Source organism: Cricetulus griseus, chromosome 4 (genome assembly GCF_003668045.3).
Source record: "Cricetulus griseus strain 17A/GY chromosome 4, alternate assembly CriGri-PICRH-1.0, whole genome shotgun sequence".
Lineage (NCBI taxonomy): Eukaryota > Metazoa > Chordata > Mammalia > Rodentia > Cricetidae > Cricetulus > Cricetulus griseus.
In genome coordinates, this window is record NC_048597.1 from 95,374,839 (window position 1) to 95,389,456 (window position 14,618).

The following is a 14,618-nucleotide window of genomic DNA, read 5'->3' on the forward strand; positions in this document are numbered from 1 at the left end:
TTTCTTCCTTCCTCTGTGGCTTGCTGTGTAGTTGGGTTGCTGTCCCCTGGAGTCCTCCTCCTTTTGCTCCTCTATTTTCCTTCCCAGATTTCTCCTCCTATTTATTCTCTGTGCCCACCAGCCTGGCCTATTTTTTTCTCCTGCCTCACTATTGACTACTTGTCTCTTCATTAGACCAGACAGGGGTTTTAGACAGGCAAAGCAACACAAATTCATTGAGTTACACATATGCAACATAAGAGAATGGAACACATCTTTGCATCATTAAACAAATGTTCTACAGCATAAAGAAATGTAACACATGTTAAAGTAATATTCTATGTTTTCCCCTTTTTGTCTACATAAAAATGAAAGGTTTTAAACTTTAAAATGTAAAACTATATACAGGCTCCCATGTCAAATTTGGTCCAGATATTTCCTGTCACCATGGGGGAAACTCCTCCCCTGAGTAATTAAAGGATCTAATGCCTTTTGAAAAAAACCATACTTCTCTGGATGATAGACAGCTTTAGAAGATAAAACAAAAATTTCAGGAAAAATAATAAAGCAGATATTTTGACAAACTTTTATAAATAATTAAAGGCCAAAGTTAAAAATATGGATAAATGACATTGTAATTGAAGGCCTTGTAAACACAGGGCCAGATGTAACTGATGGGGAATGTACTGTGTATGTTTATCTTATTGATTGTTAAATAAAGTTCTATTTGGCCAATGAAACAGCAAGTTAGACAGGACTAGGAGTCAAAGAGGATTCTGGGAAATATAGTAGATAAGTGGTGATCCAGGCAGGAAGTGACATAGCAAGGAGACTCATATCTAAGCAAGGAAACAGGAAGTGTCCACTTTTTCCCGTTCGCCTCCTCCAGAGGCAGGATGTGAGCCACCGGCAAGGAGGGACGCCAATAAGGCATCAGATAAGTCTTATAACATATATAGATTTATAATTAAGACTGAGCTAGCAGCTGAGAAGTCCTAGTCATTGTCCAAGCAGCTTTGAACCTAATACAAGTTTCTGTGTATTCATTTGGGCCCTAACTCAGGTGGGCGGCTGGCGCTCAGATGTGGCGGTGGGGCTCAGGCGGCTTTTGGCAGAACAATTTATCGTAACATGTAACAATGGCTGCACCAGAATCTTGGCATCCAAATTGGCCTCTTCAGAAGGCAAATTTTCAAACTTTAGGAATTGGAACTTTGTCTCATGTAAAGCAAAGCTCAGATTGTCATCAGCATGTGTGTTTAGCATTTGTTTTTACCAGTGAAGTACAAATTCCATGAGTGAATGATTTATTTATATTTGGGCAATATTTATTTTTCTGTGTTTAGTTCATATGCCTACCAGTAGCCACTAAAATGAATTAATGAAGGAGGGTAAGGAAGAAACCCAGGAACAGTTTGGCAGCAAGAAGAAGTTGCACAAATTGACCAATATTTAACTCAAGCTGAAAGGAAGGCTGCTCTGTGCAAACTTTTGGAAAAAGAGACTCAGATAATTGCTTCCATCGGGAGACATAGATAGGTTGCTCATACGAAGAAACAGGAATTAGCTATACAAAGTTTTCTGGATAAGTGTTCAGCTCCAAAGGTCTGGAGGAGACCTGATGGCAAGACCATTGAAATGAACACACAATTCACTATAAGAGCCAGAGAATTACAGAGCATCTACCAACGTATCATGCTGAAAGACCTCTCTCAGGATGAGAGGCTGGATATACTCCTGACCCTGAAGCACACTGTGAAGGAACTCGAATGTAAACTGACCCAAGAAATCCTAGAATTGATTGACAGAGAAGTTGAACTTATGATGAGAGGAGTCAAACCTCATAATCTTGAAGGACTCAAGAAAAGGATTACGACACTCTTTTTTCACTACATCAAAACACCTCTGTTTAATCCTGAAGTTGCAAGATACCTTAAGGTCCCTCAAGATCCACTGAGGTTTTATGATAAGATTTATTTTGCCACAGTTGCCAGTTGTATTTGCCATCTGTGGAATTTTCTGTGTCACCCACCTCACATCGTGTGTACCACTGCCACCACTGTGTGAACCTTGAGAATGAGATTGAAAAACAGGAATCGTTTTTGAAGTACAAGAGTTTACTTCAGTGGCTATATTTCTCAGAAGCTGACTATGGGGATGACTCTCAGATTGCTTTCCTCATGTAGCTCCAAGATATTAAGTACTTGACAGAGAACATCTGGGCCTCCCAGTCCGTCCTCAGTGCCTGGGATGATCTCAATGACCTGGTCATGGTCAGGTGGGATAAGAACGTGGAATGGTCTCCCTGGAACTGCATTCTTCTCACCGAGGATGAAGGGGTAGCTCATCTCAAGCTAGAGAGAATTGAGCAGGGGTATGAACGTCTTTTTATTCACAACATCAAGCACAAACATATCCTGGCTAAAAACTATTTTTCACAGATTCCAATGCTGGCTTCAATTCTACTTGAAGTTGGTGAAATAGAGGATATCAGAAGTAAATACTGCACAGATAAGCCACCTGAAATTATAGAAGCCCATGGGAGTCAAACTTAGGGGGCTCAGGGATACCATTCTGAAGATGAGCCTATTTTTTCTTTACTAAGAGAGTAATACGAAGGTCATTTAATATGGAAACTGCTTTTATATTTTCATTGGTATTTGTTTTATTCATAGTATTTTAATTTATACGACTAGAAAATATCTGTATACATGAGCCATCGTTGGGTGGTTAGTACTAAATTAATCTGTAATTTTGTTTCTAAAATTAATAATTAAAGAGAACATTTTTATCTATCTTCATGTTCAGTTAAAAAAATCTAAATGCTTTATAGTCATAATACAACAGCCAAACAAAACCTTGTCTTAACTTTCAAAGAAAATAATTTAACATATACTTTATGAGTATAATTATTCTATATACATAGCTGTATTTTGATATAAGTATTTGGATTTTTTACTTTTATTTTCTTTCATCTTTTAATCACATAATCAAAGAAAAGAAACTGTAAACAAATGAAGATGCATTGCATGCTATGAAACAAGAAAAACACTGGAAATGTTATTTATGGAGGAGACTCCCTGTTGGGAAATGTTGAGATTGTGTAAGTAGTGTGAACTTGATCAAATCAACTGTCAGCCTATTTAAAAAAAACAAATAAAATAAAACAAAGCTCAAAATGGGTCAAATGTATAGGACCAGAAGAACAGAGGGGAAAATTAAAGCCATATGTGGCTAACACAACAATGAATTTATGGGGAAGTGATTTGTTACAGCAATGGGATACACAGATTACATTCCTACAATCCCAGAAACAACCCATAAACTAATGTATGTTTCTGGGGAAAATATTAAAAGGTATTATAAAGAACAGTCACTGTCCATTCAGGTTGTACAAAAACAGAACACAACGGCTGCTGAGCTATCAAAGTTACCAACAACCCTATCTTCATCCACAAGGATGATACCAACTAAGAATCTAAGCAACAGTGAGGCTACCTTAAATGTCCTTCCCCTATAATGAGATTTCTGACTATATTAAATGCCATCATGGAGCTTTCGCCCTGTAGCTGATGGAAGCACAAGCAGCGATTCACAGCTAAGCACTGAGCTGAACACCTAGAATCCATTTGTAGAGAGAGGAGTGATGAGCAAAGGGGTCAAGGCCATGCTGGAGAAACTCACAGAAACAGCTGACCTGAGCAAGTGGAAGCTGTTCACAGACCCCAGTCTGACAGCTGTGGAGCCAGCATAGGACTGAACCAGGCCACCTAAATGTGGGGGTCAGTTAGGAGGCCTGGGAAGTCTATGGGGTGTCTGGCAATGGAACCAGTATTTATCCCTACAGTATGAATGGACTTTGAAAGCCTAGTCCCTATTCCTCAGCCTAGATACTTGGGGGAGGGCCTAGGTCCTGCCCCAAATGAGGTGACAGACTTTGATGGTCCCTCATGGGAGGCCTCATCCTCCCTTGGGGGTGGATGGGAGGGTGGGGTGGGGAGTAGGTGGGGGCTTTGGGAGGACATGAGGGAGAGGGAACTGGGATTGGTATGAAAAATAAGATTGTTTTTATTTTAAATAAAAATTTATTTACAAACAAAAAACTAACAGTCCTACCTTTAAAATGTTAACTGACAAGCCTGCCTGAGTGTGACAATGGTCTTCCACATCAAAAAATTTACAGGCCTTAGAACAGGTGGTACAGGAGCAGCTAAGTGCTCAACATATTGAAGAATCAACTGCTCCTTGGAATTCTCCTGTATTTGTCATTAAAAAGAAATCTGGAAAATGGAGAATGATAACAGATTTGAGAGGCATGAATAGAGTACTTCAACCAATGGGCTCTCTACAGCCTGGACTTTCCCTGACCTAAAGGATGGTCAACTGTAGTTATTGATTTAAAGGACTGTTTCTTCAGTATACTTCTGCAAGAGCAGGATAGAGAAAACTTTGCCTTCATGGTACCAAATTATAATAATTCTTAGCCCCTTAAAAGATGTCAGTGGAAAATTCTCCCACAAGGAATGTGACAGAGCCCCACCCTGTGCCAATATTTGGTAAGACAGACATTGGAAACAATTCATGATCAGTATTCTCAATCTATAATTATATGGACAATATGTTACAAGATGATTAAAATATAGATACCTTAGAGAAAATGTCTGAACAAGTAAAGAAAAATTTTCCCTGTTTGGAATTACAAATTGCTCCTGAAGAAATACAAAGAGCAGATTCTATTAATTATGTAGGATGTAAGATACATGTACAATAAATTCAACCACAGAAAGTACAAATCAGGAGAGACCACTTATGACCACCTAATGATTTTCAAAAATGCTGGGAGATATTAACTTGCTACAGCCTACAATTGAATTAACAATCCAAGAACTGAGTAATTTATTTCAAATCTTACAAGGCAATAAGGACTTCAACAGTCCAAGAAAATTACAAGCTGAGATTGGGAGAGAATTGGCTTTGGCAAAAAGGTAGTATAGGATGCACAGGTGGATCGCTTGGACCCAGAGCTTGCTTGTATTCTGGTTGTTTTACCCCCTAAGCATTCTCCTACAAGAATATTAATGCAGATGGAAGATGATATCTTAGAATGGATATTTTTACCACATAAACAGAGCCCTCTGTCTGTCACCTGAGGTGAGTTTAGGCACTGCTCTAGCCCTAACTCTCCCAATCACCCCCTCCTCGAATCTTCCTGGGCCAGCTACTGCCATTGAGTGGACCCACCCAGACAGGAAGACCCACCCTGAGTCTGGGCATACCGCAACCTTGACCACCTCTGCCCTCATTCTATTTTTATTGGTTTTTGAGACAGGGTTTCTTGTGTACTTCTGGCTGCCCTTAACTCACTTTTTAATTCAGAGTGGCCTTGAACTCATATTATTTCTCTGCCTCTGCCTCTCAGTGCTGACATGAAGGGCATGCTTCACCACCACCACGGTAGGGTTACATTCTCAGTTTTCAACGGAGTTCGTAGTTTAGTAACATGAAGCCCATGATGCAAGCCTGTACATATGAGTTCAATTCCTGGAATCCATTTAAAGGTAGAAGAAGAGAACTGACTCCACAGAGTTGTCCTCTGACCTCCACGTGTGCACACAAGTACTCTCTCTCTCTCTCCCTTACTAACTCTCTCTCTTTTGGTTGCACTTACACATAACACATATGCAAATTATCAACTAATTAATTAAAGATCCAAATTGCGAGTAGATCTACCTCCTGGGCTGTGTTGGATTATTGTGACAGACTCCGTGCTTAGTGTAGACAGTTAATATGGAGGATTATTGGAGCCAGCTACTCCTGCCTGTGACCACATGTCACTCCCAGTGTCCCTGAGACTCAACCCCAGGAGCAAAGTCTATGTCTTTTTATGTCCTCAAAGCATCCATCGGGGAGGGAACTTGACACTTGATCAGTCACTTCACTTGAAATGCTGTGGGGGGTTGAGCCCTGATTCAGGCTCTGGCACCATCTACAGTAGTTCTGTCTGTCAGAACTGTCTGTGAGGGTGGACACATTCTAGTTATGTGCTACACACAGAGTAGTCACAGGCCCCGTGTGCTGATTGGACAATGTCAGAGCACAGATACAGGACTATAAAGAGAGAAGTCACTTGAGTCCTCCCCTCACTGGAGATGAAACTCCTTCTGCTGGTCACTCTGTTCACAGGTAGGACCCTTGCCCCTCTGAGTGCCCCACTGTTTCCCTTGTCTTCAATGAACAGACCCCCACTGGTCACTCCTGAAGTACTGGTTTGGGGTTCCCATTGGGTTCTAATAGTGCTGGTTTGCTGTTCCCTGCTCTCCCCCAGGTCCTCAACAGCTTGCACCTGTAGTCTCTAGGTCTGAACTCAGATGAGCTCTTAGAAAAGTCCACTACATTCACTGACACAAGGAAAGAAAGATCCTCCACCTCTGCCATATTGCCCTGACACCCATTTCCCTGCCTCTAAACTGCCATGGCACTTTAAGTTTGCTCATCCTTTTAAAAAGTGTTTACACTTATTTTATGTGTATGAGCATTTTCCCTGCATGTCTGTCTGTGAACTGTGTGAGCAGTGCCTACACAGGACAGAAGAGGGTCTGATCCTACAGAACTGGGGTCACAGACAGTTGTGAGCTGCCATGTGGTGCTTGATCCAAGCCCAGGTTCACCACAAAATCAGCAAATGCCATCTCTCTACCCATTATTATGATTTTATATGACCTTATTATGTAGCTCTGGATGTCCTCCAACTCAAATTATAGCCCAGACTTGAAACCTTCCTGCCTCAACCTCCCAAATGTTCACATTACATACATGCCTCACTTACATCTTCATTTTTCTGCAGTTTTACAAGAAAGCATTTTCCTCAAGGCCATGGCATCTTAGAATTCACTCTATAGACCAGGATGACTTTCAACTCAGATATCTACCTGTTCTGCCTCTAGAGTGCTGGGATTACACAGTATATGTTCCACTGGACCTGGTTTCTCCTTCATTTTATTGTCAACCAGGTGTGACACAGCACACTGAACTCTGGCTTAGTTTCCTACTCCTCAGCTGATGAACAGTTTGCTATGTCAAATACAGATGATACACATGATGATCTCACCATTAGCCTTGTATATTATCTGTGTGTCCATACAACAGATTCCTTCTAATTCTCCAGAGTGAAACAACAAGCATATGTTGGCCAATTCTCTGGCTCAAGGTCTCAGCTAGAACTATGAGGAATCACACTGCTGCCTAAGACTAGGGTTTCACCTAGGCTTGAGAAGGGGTGGGGCAGGTTTCACACTCAAGAGATGGTTGGATGGTTGGGTTATTAAACTAAGAGTTGATTCCATCCCTTGCTGCTGACTGGAGAGTGTTCTCAGCTCCTCGATATGGGGACCACTGGGCAACTCAGTGTGGCAGCTGTCTGTCCTGACAGTGAGAAATGAGAAGGCAAGCAATGCAAAAGGCAATGTCTACAGAACTTAATCTCAGAGAGGCATCAAAGTACTGTAGAGTAGTGTTCATTTATAATCCTACCTCATGGGAGGCTGAGGTTTGATGGTTGCTACAAATTAGGAGGCAAACTTGGGTTACATGGCAACTCTCTGTCTTGAATAAGTAGAAAACAACTTACTCAGGCCTTGTGAGTTGAGTTTGGTCTTGAAGACCTACATAGTGGAAGCAAAACAAACTAGAAACTCCCTAAAGCTGTCCTCTGACATCCTCATGTGTTGCATAACATTTATGGGTGCTCCTATGAGCTTGCTTTCAACCTGTTAACGAGCAAGCAAACACTCAAACATGCGGACGTGCGTGTGTATGCCCACGTGTACACTCACACACACACACACACACACACACACACACACACACACACACACACACATTGTCACTGGAGTTTTCTTGTTCCACCATGTCTGCCTGCTTCAGCCCCAAATAAACACACAGAGATGCTATATTAATTATAAAACTCTTGGCCAATGGCTAGGACTTCTTCTTGCTTAGCTCTGTCTTAATAATTAATTATTAACCAAATTCTTTTAATTGAAGTATTTCCACATGGTCTCATCTTAGCAGAGTAGGGTCTGGACCTATTACCCCTTACTCTGCTACTTGGTGTCCCTCCTCATTCTCTGTCTGCCTACCTTTCCCAGAATTTGCCTCATCTCTTATTCCCCCTATCATCCTGCCTCTACCAACCAAACAGTGTTTTATTCGTTAACCAATAAGAGAAACATATACAGAAGGATGTCTCCCATCAACACAAACACACACACACACACACACACACACACACACACAAACACACACGTCACTGCTCTTCTGATGCAGCAGCAGGTAGGTGTCAAGGAGGAAGCTAGCAGGCAGACATCAGACCCTTGGAAAAGCCAAATCAGATTGATGGAATGTGTTGTGCATACTTGTGGCAGGCTCTACAGCAGAGAGCATCAGCCCTCAACCCTGTGTGGCAGTTCGGCAATGATTTAATGTGCACCATCCCTTTACATCAACCCATCTCAGGCTTCAGCTACTATGGCTGCTATTGTGGCTATTTCACCTGGAACAAAAGGCTGGAAATCTTAGATGGTGAGTGATCCATCTGGTGGGAGACTGGAGTGTCTGCCTTGCTTTAAAAAGTCATTGAGGGCTGAAGGGATAGCTCAGCCATCAAAGGCTAGGCTCACAACCAAAAATATAAAAAGTCATTGAGTACAAGTTTTCAAAGTATGACCTGATGATTCTCTGGATTTCCTCTGTGTCCATTGTTATGTCCCCTTTCTTCCTATCTGATTTTGTTTACTTGCATATTCTCTCTCTGCCTTTTGGTTAGTTTTGATAAAGGTTTGTCTATCTTGTTGATTTTCTTGAAGAACCAACTCTTTGTTTCATTGATTCTTTGTATTGTTTTCTTTCTTTCTACTTTATTGATTTGAGGCCTCAATTTGATTGTTTCCTGGCATCTACTCCTCCTGGGTGAGTTTGCTTCTTTTTGTTCTAGAGATTTCAGGTGTGTTATTAAGTCTCTAGTGTGACTATCCTCCAGTTACTTTATGTGGGAACTTAGTGCTATGGACTTTCCTCTTAGCACTGCTTTCACAGTGTCCCATAAGTTTGGGTATGTTGTACCTTCATTTTCATTGAATTCTAGGAAGTCATTAATTTCTTCTTTATTTCTTCATTGACCCAGTGATGGTTCAGTTGATCATTGTTTAATTTCCATGAGTTTGTAGGCTTTCCACGATTTGTGTTGTTGTTGAATTCTCACTCTAAACCATAGTGATCCAATAAGATACATGGGGTTATTCTAATTTTTTTATCTGTTGAGGTTTGCTTTGTTGCTGAGTATGTGGTCTATTTTAGAGAAGGTTCCATGTGGTGCTGAGAAGAAGGTACATTCTTTTGTGTTTGTATGGAATGTTCTACAGATGTTTGATCATCCAAATTGGGTCATAACTTCTGATAGTTCCCTTGTTTCTTCATTAAATTTCTGTTTGGTAGTCCTGTCCAGTGGTGAGAGTGGGGTGTTGAAGTCTCCCCTATAAGTTTGTGGGGGTTTATGTGTGATTTGAGTTTTAGTAATGTTTCTTTTACAAATATGGGTGGCTTTGTATGTGGGGCATAGATGTTCAGAATCGAGACTTCATCTTGATGGATTTTCCCTGTGAGGGATATGAAATGACCTTCTTCATCTCTTTTGATTGATTTCAGTTTGAAGTCTAATTTGTTAGATATTAGGATAGCTACACAAGTTTGTTTCTTAGGTCCATTTTATTGGAAAATCTTTTCCCAAACCTTTACTCTGAGGTAATGTTGTCTTTGAAGTTGAGGTGTGTTTCTTGTACACAGCAGGATGGATTCACAGAGCCAGAGAAGCTGGGAAACATGGAGGACCCTAAGAGAGACATACATGGTCCCCTGGAGAAGGGGAAAGAGACAAGATCTCCTAATCTGTGTATTCTACATGGAGTTAGCTTTCCCGAGAATGCCTGGGCACATCCTGTCTTCCCAGATTTACATGGCAACTAAGACTGCCTATGTTTCCCAGAATTCTCCCCATCTCCTAGCCCTGCCTATATTTCTTGGCCAATCAGCCAATCAGTGTTCTATTTATTAACCAATAATATAAACATATATGCAGAAGGATATCAGGTAGACACTAAAATATAGAATGAGCTCACTTTTACAGAAGGGAGATGAGAAGGAAGGATTGGTCACAGGCCCAGGGTCACTAAGCTTAGAAGTGATGGCATTTGGTCTTGGAACACAGTTATACATCATTCCAAAGCCTCTTTTTAGAAACATTGAAAGATTTTATGTAATCTGGGGGAGGCATGCCTGTGGAACAGCACAGGTGTGGAAGTCTGAGGACAAAGGGCCGGAGTCTGTTCTCTCCTTCCACAATGTGAGTCCTGGAGATGGAAGTCTGCTTCAGACTTGGAAGCAAGTGCCTTTATTCCATGAGCCATCTTGCCTGCCCAAAGCCTCTCCTATTAGTTGCTGTGTTATGCTGATTCCATGTTTACCAAACAACTGAAAGCTGCATCATTGTATATAAGCCAAACACTGGACTAAACACCTATACAGGGCATGATTTACCATTCCCATTTTACATGGGAGGGTTCAGAGGTCTGGGAATATAGCTCACTTGCTAGAGTACTTGCCTAGCATGCACAGAACCCTAGGTCCCACCACTAGAATACACACATTGAGCATGGTGGTACACACCTGCAATCCCAGCAAATGGGGAGGTAGAGGCAGGAACAAGATTGGCTTAACCCATATAATTTTTGAAGTGGTAGTTGATATTTGCACTTTTCTTGGATTTTAGAACCAAATATCTGTGTTTCTTTATTTTTGTGTATAGGAATGCGTTGGCATCCAGTGTCATCTTCAGTCACTCTCTACCATGTCTTTAGAGTCTGTGCCTTTCACCAAACAAGGCATTCATTTTTAGCTAACCTGATGGACAAACAAGTTTTGGGCACCCACACTCCCCACTTTCCAATAGAGGTACAAGATGCCCCATGGCCACCATGGTTTTTACATGATCTCTGGGCATCCTTGCTCAGGCCCTCATGCTTGCATGGCAACCAGTTTATCAACTGTGCCATCTCCCCAGCCCTACAACAAATGATTTGTTTATTATAAGTTTGTTTGCAGCAATTTGGGCAAACCCAATGTACTTTTGTGTGCCTTGCCTCTCAATCCTGAATCTACACCTGTGGGAGAGCCACTGGTGTCTTTTAGTTATGAATCATATAGAGCAGAGTCATGGGATCCACTCAAGTTTCTTTCTTGTTTCTCTGCAGACAAAAACAATGCCTGTGAGGCCTTCATCTGCAACTGTGACTGACAGGCCACCATCTGCTTCTCCAAGGCTCTGTACAAGAACAACAAAGTCATTCACTGTTAGACTTGTCACCTCAGTTACTGCCTACACCTCCCCTGCCTGCCTGGTTGTGTTCACTACACACTGTACCTTCTGATAAAGAGCCTATATAAAGAGCTCAGCTTTGGTGACTGTATTCTCTGTCTACCAAACATAACTAGATCCTCAGAGAGCATCATTCCGTCTAGCCCTGGAAGCTGAGGATTAATGAGAAAGATGTTTCCAGGAAGCAAGCACCTTGAGGTGTGGATTATGGGCCTGGCCATGCCTTTCACCCCAGCACTCTGGGATGCAGAGGAAGAAGCAGAATCAGAGGTAGACAGTTCTCTTGAGTTCAAGGCAAACATGGTCTAAAAGGCAAATTTCAGGACAGCCAGGACTACTACACAAAGAAACCATGTCTCAAAGATCTAAAGAAGAAGAAGAAGGGAGTCTGAGACATACAGGGGATATGGGGCACAGAAAGGGAAAGGAAAAGACGGGAGGGAAGGATATAAAGATAGAGAGGTGGAAGAAGAGAGAAAGATGAACTGCCACATGGCTACAGAGGCAACATTGTGTCCTAAAAATACTAGACTCATGGTGGTGGCCCACACTTTTAATCCCAGCGCTCTGGACACAGAGTTAGGTGGATCTATGTGGTCTGAGGCCAGCCTGATCTACAGAGTCAGCTCCAGGATAGGGTCCAAAGCTACAGAGAAACATTGTCTTGAAAAAAACAACAACAACAGCAACAAACCAGAACACAAAGTGCTTCTGCTGTGTGCTCCTCATAGGAAGTGGGATACAGGAAACCACACTGGATTGATGGTAAATGACATGAAGCCACTTCTTTCATCCTGGTGGCCTTCAAGTTGTCACAGTGCCTAAACACACAACACAGGATAATTGTTCTTCTCAAGTACACAGCAGCCTAACTTTTTGTAACTAACAAAAGAGAACAGGTCATCTCCAATACCTTTCTATATTAAGTAAAACTGTAGATAAAGCCAACTTAATCTCTGGTTTCCTTACCAACCATTTCCCTTAGTGAACAGCTGCCCAGTCCTCCGCCTTTCCACCCCACTTGTGGCCCAAAGCTCAGGACTTGCCCCACCCGAGGTCAGTCCTGGTGAGAAAAAGGTGCAGCTAGGGCTGCCTGCGCAGGTACAGTGGCTGGTAGTACCTGCAGTGGCTGTCCAGAGTTCTGCTGAAAGGACAGGGGGATCCTGAGTGTGCAGAAAACTAACACACCTTACCACGACATGGTTTTTATCCAGGGAAGAGGTGAAAAGTGGGGAAAAGGAGGTGCTGGGGGCTAAGTTAGATGGAACATGAGAGATGGCCAAATGCACAGGCAACAGGGCACTGGGACAGCAGACATTGTTCACCAGCCACCATGTGGATGCTGAGAATTGAACCCCAGTCCTCAGCAAGAGCAGAAAGTGCTCTTAAGGGCTGAGCCATCTCTCCAGCCCCTGTAATGGTTGATTGTCAGCTTCACACACTGAGGAGGGAGAGCCTCAGCTGAAGTATTGCCTGAATCACATTGGCCTGTGGGCGCAGCTGCTGGACATTTGCTTCCTTTTTCCTTTCATTTTTTAAAAATATTTTTGAAACAGGGTTACTTTGTGTATTTCTAGGTGTTCTGGAACTTTCTCTGTAGATAATCTGGCCTAGAACTCAGATAGTGGTCTCCTTCTGTCTTGGCATTAAAGGCATGTATGACCAACAACATCTAGCCACATTCCCAGTGTTTAAATGGACTTGTGGGCTAGTGAGATGTAGCCTACAATGCAAGCCTGTAGACCTGAGTTCAATTTCTGCAACCCATTTAAAGGCAGAAGGAGAGAACTGACTCCACAGCGTTGTCCTCTGACCTCCACATGTGTGCATGAGTCTCTCTCTCTCTCTCTCTCTCTCTCTCTCTCTCTCTCTCTCTCTCTCTCTCTCTCTCACACACACACACACACACACACACACATTAATTAATCAGTTAATTAGTTAAAGATCAAATTGTAACTGGATCTACCTCAAAGACTGTGTCAGGACTTGGGACAAACTTAGCTCTTAATTTATACAGTTAACATGGAGGATTGTTGGGGCCAGCTACACCTTTCAGGGATAACATGTCACTATCAGCATCCCTCAGACACAACCTCAGGAGCAATGTCTATATCTTCTTATGACCTCAAAGCATCCATGGGAGAGGAACTTGGCACTCTGTCAGTCTCATCACTTGAAAATCTGGGGGGGGGGGGGTTGAGCCCTGATTCAGGCTCTGCCACCATCTACAGTAGCTCTGCTGTCAGGACTGTAGCAGATCTCCAAGATGTTAAACCACCATAATTTGTTATGTACATACATAGTACAAAAACTTAATTCCTAGCTACATGATAGGCTCACATATGAAATCATGTATAGAAGCTAGATTAAGCCTTTTAATACAATTTTTAGTACTCTATGTGACTATCATAGTACAATATTATGACAAAAAGTTGAAAATATATAGGTATTACTTTTTTACATTTTGAGATAATATTTATACCTTAAGAAAGAATTATGAGATTAATAGCAATACAATACTCCCTTAATTTTGTTTTTACTTCTTTCCCAAAACAGGTAGTTCTTCTGACATAAAAAGTTATTTTGGATTTTCCTTTAACAAGCATGCTTGAGTTTAGAGGAGAGAGACAAGCTCCAACTCCCAAGCCAGTTTTAATTTTTAATTGAACTGGAACTTTAAAAAACCATCAACACTGTATGTTTTAAAGAACAGCAGAAACAAACATTTGGGAAGAGTTATGAAATTTTATGCTGGTGTAGATATACCAAAAGGACAATTTTCTCTTTTACTTGGGACATTTTCTCTGGATGATTCATCCTTTTCCTTCAGAAGTCTCATTTGTCTAGTGATCTTTAGATTCCTTAACTAGACACCTTCATTCTCCTGGAAAGACAAAAACAAAACCCTCCCCCAACCATAACTTTGGGGAGCTTTCCTTTTGGCAAGTTATATCTAATAGAATAAAAAGTGTTTGTCAGGCTGGGATGGTGGTGGTGCACACCTTAAATCCAAGCAATTAGGAGGCCAAGGCTGGTGGATCTCTGTGAGTTCAAGGCCAGCCTGGTCTACAGGGTGAATTCCAGGACAGACAGGACTTTTTCACAGAGAAACCCTATCTTGAAGACAACAATAAAATTATTTGTTAGTCTATTAATTAGTTAGATGAAACATAACACTGATGAACTATCACCTCTTCTAATAAAGGTGTCT

General features: G+C 41.7%; 1 pseudogene; it reads left to right on the top strand.

Moving 5' to 3' along the window:
- The first annotated feature begins 426 nt into the window (after positions 1 to 426).
- Positions 427 to 2,534, top strand: LOC100752802 (annotated as a pseudogene).
- The last annotated feature ends 12,084 nt before the right edge of the window (positions 2,535 to 14,618 follow it).